This window comes from Euphorbia lathyris, chromosome 7 (genome assembly GCF_963576675.1).
Source record: "Euphorbia lathyris chromosome 7, ddEupLath1.1, whole genome shotgun sequence".
Classification (NCBI taxonomy): domain Eukaryota; kingdom Viridiplantae; phylum Streptophyta; class Magnoliopsida; order Malpighiales; family Euphorbiaceae; genus Euphorbia; species Euphorbia lathyris.
In genome coordinates this window covers 63,344,247-63,351,700 of record NC_088916.1, presented here as the reverse complement: position 1 = coordinate 63,351,700, position 7,454 = coordinate 63,344,247, and positions in this window count along the sequence as shown.

Sequence of the window (7,454 nt, the reverse complement as noted above, 5' to 3'; positions counted from 1 at the left end):
TTGCGTGATGGATGAGAATTGAGTTGGCTCAGCAGGAGTGGACCCAGCAGCATCGGCTTGAGACTGATCTATTGCTTGAAGAACCATATGAGCTGAGTTGATGATTCGATGACCTGACTCAGAGGCATTGAGAAAGTTGTAAGAATCATCTTCAGATTGTTTTTGCGTGGTCTCAGGGGCCGTTTCATTGTCAGCACCAGATGTTGGAGGATTGTGGTGCTGCCCGGAAGTGGAAGTTCCAGCTTCATCAGTGGCTGCACTTTTATTATTGAGGCCAGTAGTAGGAGCTGACTGGCAAACTAACTGCTCAGTAGAAGATGGAAGAGTTTGCTCAGCAGTGTTTGTTACATGCTCAGGGTCAGTCTACAGTTGAATTGGAACTTGAGGTTGAGGCAACTCAGAGCTGTCTTTAGCAGGAGGATTTTCCTTTGCCAACTCGGTGTGTTGAGCAGCAGGAACTTCGAGCACTTGCTCAGTGGAAGGTGGAGCAGAGGTGTCGGCAAAGGTTTGACCCGTAGGAGCTTTTGGGCCGGCTTGTTCCTCAGCTTGAGAAACAGAGGCTTGCTTTTCCTTTACATGATCCGGAGTGGGTTCAGTGATGTCGGTGAAGAATTGGAATTGGAGCCCAGTTAAGTCAGTAATGGGGTCCCTCAGCGGAGATTCATCCAACAAGTCTATGACGTTGGGCTTCTAAGCTTTCCGTTTGAACTGAAGGAAACTAGGCTAAGGTATAGCAGCGGAAATATAAATTTTTTAGCCTACTTCCTTTTAACCATAGGATCCGTTAATCGTTATTTCATATAAAGAGGGATAAGAAGAAATACCTTTTGAAGAACAATCTACCGTTGCAAACGAAGTGCCCACAACTTCAAAAGAGATGGAAACTGTTTACCAATCTGCCCCTATCCAAAATAGACCTTCCAGACCTCCGAACGACAATCCCTTCGATGGAAACGTGGAAGAATATGTCTAGAAGCTACTGTCCAAAAATCGCGACGATCCGACGGTTCAATCTCCGGGAATCCGTGAAATAGTGAACTGACCTGATGTAGGTGAAGAAAAACGAATTTCTCCCATTTGTTTGTTTTTCCTTCTTTCATGAACACAATGAGATTAAGTTAGAATCAACAGTATGAGATGCAACCAAAATAGATTGCCTCTAATTAACCAACACAAGATCAAAGAAAAGGAGATAGATGAAATTAATCGATCGATGGAAGCCGTATGAATTCTTGTCCACGAACTAGGGGAGTCGAATTCTCTTTCTCTCTCTTACTTGCAAATTTCGAAAATCACAAAGGGGAATTGTATAGGCTTAGTCGAAATTCATGTAGTAGGGGGTATATATAATCACTTGTATCTAAACCCTAGTTAGATAGGAATAGGTTACTTAATAGGAATTCAATTCGGAATAGGATTCCCAATTATTATCTCATTATATATCTAATATATCTAGGATAATAATAAATAACCTAATTGGATAATAATAGGAGTATATTAATCTAATTAAAACTCCTAACTTAATTATCTCTTAATTAATTTAATTCACAAACCTAATCAAATTAGGATTAATGGAATTAAAACAATTCCTTATTATTACATATAAATTTCGGCCCCCCTTCTAATTAAATGGGCCTTACTGGGCTCAATTGGGCTTCCATCTATTAATGACATCCATCTCTCTTTTGGTTCCAAGTCTTATGTGTGATCCATTAGGTTCTTACTACTTCTGGCCGTATGCAACTATTAAATTAATTTCTTCAAGAATTATATTTAATCTTTGCATAACGGAATGATGTACTGAGTATGTTATTGGCAAGTCTGTAATCATTCCCCCAGAGTCTGTTAAGAAGACAGGTTGATTCTGTCGTTAACCCTTCCGTATTAGTTACAGTATAATTCGATCCTTTATCAACTACATCCTTGAACTGAATCTTATGACTATGGGTGATGTCAAGTCACATATAGCGAGACGTTCGTTTTACTTGTATAGGCCGAGTCAAATCAAATAGATAGGTTAAGTGAAATCTGTATTTCTTACTCTTAAGCTATCACCTTGTAAGGATTTAGAGTCGAGTCTTCCACAAGCGATCCTTGGATGTATCTCCCATTAATCAGGAGTGATAAATGCTCAATCCAATGTATAACTACCCTGATATTACCTCCTATGACACCCAACCTTTGCCGTTCACACCCCAGAGTCATCTCTGTTAAGGATCGTGGGACAGCAGGATCAAAGTCTCACATTCAGTAATTCAGGATGACCAATTAACATTCCTTTGAGTCTGAGGATTAGTTATACCTATTAATACCAATGAGATGAACAGGTGACAAGGATGAATCTACCCATCCTGTTATCTCAAATCGGATCCCCAATCCTAATGAACGACGTTTCACCGGATCTATGTAACTGTCCAGATATCTGTATATATGAAGCTTGTGAGATCAGCTTTCTGTCGGACAGAAGACATTGTTACATACAACTTACAAGTCTCAACAGTGATATATCAATCCTAAACATATCACTTGACTTGGGGTGGTTTTAAGTTTATTAGTTTACTATAAAGTTTTGTCTCACTTCATGCTTGTATGAACACTTTATAATCACTTTAAACAAACTTACGGATTTCCTTTTATTAGACTTTATTTAGTGCTTAAAAGGGATTGCCTTTATATAGTTATAAAACATATATCTCATTAAAACAAATGATATAAAGAACAATTCATTTACATTAAGTTTGTATCCTAGAACAATTGTCTATAGGACACTAAACCCCAACATACTCCCACTTGGACTAAAGCCAATTGTTTCTAAAACTTATCCCAGTAGAAGTTAAATGACGATCATGTACTTTCTGGGTTAAAGGCTTTGTCAACGGATCTGCAACGTTGTCCTCTGTAGGTACTCTTTCTATTCTCACATCTCCTCTAGCCACAATCTCTCTTATGATGTGGTATCGCTTTAGGTAGTGCTTGGATGCATTATGAGACCGTGGTTCCTTTGCTTGCGTAATGGCTCCATTGTTATCACAGTACAGAGTAATGCGATTGACAATATCAGGCACCACACCTAGTTCTGTAATGAACTTTCTAATCCAAACTGCTTCCTTTGCTGCTTCCGCAGCAGCGATGTACTCTGACTCGGTCGCAGAGAAAGCTACGCTTCCCTGCTTTGAGGAACTAAAGAAGAGATTGACTTCTGCACCAGTGTTAGTGTTACCTTCTGAAGGTGGTGGCTTTGTTGTTTATACAGATGCCTCGGGACAAGGTTTGGGATGTGTTCTAATGCAAAATGGGAAAGTCATTGCATATGCTTCTAGGCAACTGAGACCTCATGAGATGAATTACCCCACACACGACTTAGAGTTGGCAGCAGTCATCCATGCATTGAAGGTATGGAGACATTACCTATATGGGGAGACATTTCAGATTCTCACTGATCACAAGAGTTTGAAGTACATCTTTACACAGAAGGAGTTGAACCTAAGACAAAGGAGATGGATTGAGCTATTAAAAGATTATGATTGTACAATAGATTACCATCCAGGAAAAGCTAATGTGGTTGCAGATGCTTTGAGTAGAAAGAGTGTTGATATTGTGGCTAGTATGAAGAATTATAGTTTGAATTCACTAGTGGAGATGCGAGCCATGGATGTGCAGTTAGAAGTAAATGAAGTAACAGGTTTGATGGCTACACTACGAGTAAAACCAGATTTGAAAGAAAGGATCCAAGAAGCACAATGGCATGATCCTTATTTACAGAAAATGCGAGATCATGTACAACAAGGTAAAAGACCTGATATTTCTGTGGAAGATGATGGAACTATGATGATAGGTAGTCGATTATGTGTTCCAGATGTAGCAAATTTAAGATCAGAAATTCTACAGGAAGCACATAATTCTCCTTATGCTATGCACCCAGGAATGACAAAGATGTACAGAAATTTGAGACCTTTTTACTGGTGGCCTACAATGAAGAAAGATGTATCTGATTTTGTTTCCAAATGTTTGACATGTCAACAGGTTAAAGCTGAGCATCAAGCTCCCGTGGGAAAACTAAAACCTTTAACCATACCAGAGTGGAAATGGGAGAGGATCACTATGGATTTTGTGATGGGATTACCAAGAACAAGGCGTAGACACGATAGTATATGGGTGATAGTGGATAGACTTACGAAATCTGCTCACTTTCTACCGGTTCAACAGACAGACTCGATGGATAAATTGGCTAGACTTTATGTGGAACAAATAGTGAGGTTGCATGGAGTACCTATATCTATTGTTTCAGATCGTGATCCTAGATTTACATCTAGATTTTGGGGCAGTTTACAACACTCATTGGGAACAAAATTGCATTTCAGTACAGCCTTTCATCCACAGACAGATGGACAATCGGAAAGAACTATTCAGACCTTAGAGGATATGATGAGAGCTTGTGTTCTTAATTTCCAAGGTGAGTGGGATATACATTTACCTCTTATAGAGTTTGCTTATAATAATGGTTATCATTCAAGTATAGGCATGGCACCTTATGAGGCACTATATGGAAGACCGTGTAGAAGCCCTATATGTTGGGATGTTGAAGGAATGAGACAATTGGAAGGACCTGAGTTAGTCCAGGAAACTGTTGAGAAGATCAATGTCATAAAGAAGTATTTAAAAGCTGCACAGGAACGTCAGAAAGCCTATGTGGATCAGCACCGAAGGGAGATGGAATATAAAGTTGGAGATAAAGTGTTTTTAAAAATATCTCCATGGAAAGGAATAGTTCGTTTTGGCAGAAGAGGGAAGTTGAATCCAAGATACATCGGGCCTTATGAGATCATTGAGAGAGTTGGACCATTGGCTTATAGGTTAGCTCTACCACCAGAATTGTCTTTAATACATGATGTATTTCATGTGTCAGTATTGAGAAGATATAGATCAGACCCAAGTCATATGATTCCTGAACCTGAGATTGCAATAGTGAATACAGACTTAACTATTCGTGAGCAACCTTTAGAGATTTTGGGACGAGAAATGAAACGACTCAGAAACCGTGAAATTCCAATGGTTAAGGTGAGATGGAGTCATAATCAAACACTTGATGAGGCAACTTGGGAGGTAGAAGAAAATATGAGGACACAATATCCTTACCTATTTGAAGCTTCTGGTAAGTGAATTTCGGGGACGAAATTCTTTAAGGGGGGAAGAACTGTAACATCCCCAAAACCCTAACATATGAGTCTTCCCACATTCATATATATTTTCATGATTGAATACATACATTTTAGATTCATCTCATTGTCAGTAGAAGTTTTGTATGCATAATGCGATTATCGTGCGATTAGTAGGCGATTAGTGTGTCGTTAAGATGTAACGATTGGTTAATTGAGTTAGGAATTAAATGAATGAATTAATGAATTCATATGTCCTAAATTGATTAACTTACATTTGTGGAGGGCTGGATTGGAGGTTTGTGAGCAAGCACGAGGTGTCACTCAAGTAAAACAAAGTATGCCTCTTTGTTTTAACAATGATTGGTACAACTCATTTCTCCTCATTTCCAGCCACAATTTCGACCAAAACTTCAGCAAACCTTCCTTTGATATACCCTAACATCCTCCAAACAAAACTCTTCCAATTTCTTCCATTTTCAAGCCAAACAGGTCAAGTTAGGAAGCATACTAGGTGATAGACACAAGTTGAAAGTTAGTATGCTGTTTTAGCTTGTTTTCTATGAGTTGGAGATTCTGAAAAAACCTAGGTATGATCATAGGATTTGTTGTGGATGAGTTGTGATTGAGCTTGTTGAGTTTTGGTGTTGTTTTCATTGGTTTTAGGCTGTCCAAATAAAAGATATGTATCAAGTGCCCTAAACAGAAATCTAGGGTACTGCTTTCAGTCATTTTGGAGCCTATTTTTCATATTGATATTGTTCGAATTTGAAGATACATAAAGAATAACATATGTTCCTATATGTGTTATGAAACCCTCTGTAAAATATGGGACTTTAATTCCATATATAGAGGAAGAAAACCTAGATGGATCATGACTGCCTCGAAATTGAATGTCATGTGAGGCGGCCATGTTGATGTAGCATTTTGAGGATCTTAAAGTCCGAATTGGAGAAAGTTTCTTTATACAAAAGTGTTCCTAAATACTTGAAGTATATGTCTGTAAAAGTATTTGGCAATCCATTGTGTTTATTGTGAGCTAGGTTGAGTGAATTATGGTAGATGCAAATCTGAATAGTCTGTTTCTTGGCTGGAAACAGGACCGAATCATTTTGCATACCATATATTGTGTAGAAGTGATATTAAATTGAATTTGGGATATGTTATACCCATATATGTCTAGTTTCAGTAGGTTCAAGAATCAGGGCATTTGGATTAATATAGAGAAAGTTATGGCAGAATGTGGGCAAGTAGGTCATGTGATGATCTAAGACAAAAGGATTAGATTGCATAAACTTTGTGGCATTAGTGTCTTGTAAATCATATAGCATTCCTTAGTTTCTATTTTCATTAAGTTTATGTTAAGTCTAATTGTATCAATGTTATGTGACATTAGGAGGGCAAGGTGCAATTGAACGCACACCCGATCGTGTTGAATAGATCGAACCAAGTGCGACGGTAAGCATATTGCTTATATATGTGTATGAATGTATTGTGCCTTGTGACTTGTTGAGTGTGAGATGTGGTTGAATCTGATGTGAATGATGTGGATAATGTTTGAGTGTTTATGATACGTCATGATTGATAAGAAAGTGTTATGATTGAGTATGTTGCAGTGTTATGCGTAAATACGGCATGTTAAGCCTTGTGCACATACTGGAACTGAATAATGGTTGGATTATAAATGAATATGAGCTTGCTTAGATGGATATGTGAAATGGTCCAAGTTGAGAGTGCTATCCGAATATTGTGAGCCGGAAGCACATGTATTGAGATATATGAGTACGTGAGTGAGTGTAACTCCTCCGTAGCACAGATGATTGTATTCCGAATTTAGTGAGCCGGAATACAGATTGGGCCCAAGGACCATTTTATATATATTGTCTAAGTATAGCAAGGCCTTTCTAAAATCAGTATTACTATTCTAAATGAATAAATTCTAACTTGGTACTGATGACCTATTTTGGTTTGTGCTCTTTACATTACTTGTATATACATATATGTGTAATATGTTTATTGAGTAGGCAGCTCACCCCTTGCCAACAGATTTTACAGGTTAGGTGGAGTTCTTCTTGCTTAAGGTCACACCAGCAGTGTCAGTCCATTCTCATCTAGGCATTTTGGAGTCTTGTGAATGTACTTTTGTTTTGTAAATCCTCTGTGTAGGATAATGACTTAAACGTGTATTGTAAATTATAAATGCTTTCTCTTATGTATAATATGTAAAATTTATATGAGATTGAAGTTTATATGATTGAGAATTGAAAACATGTCTATGACTGATATTGTGTGAGATAT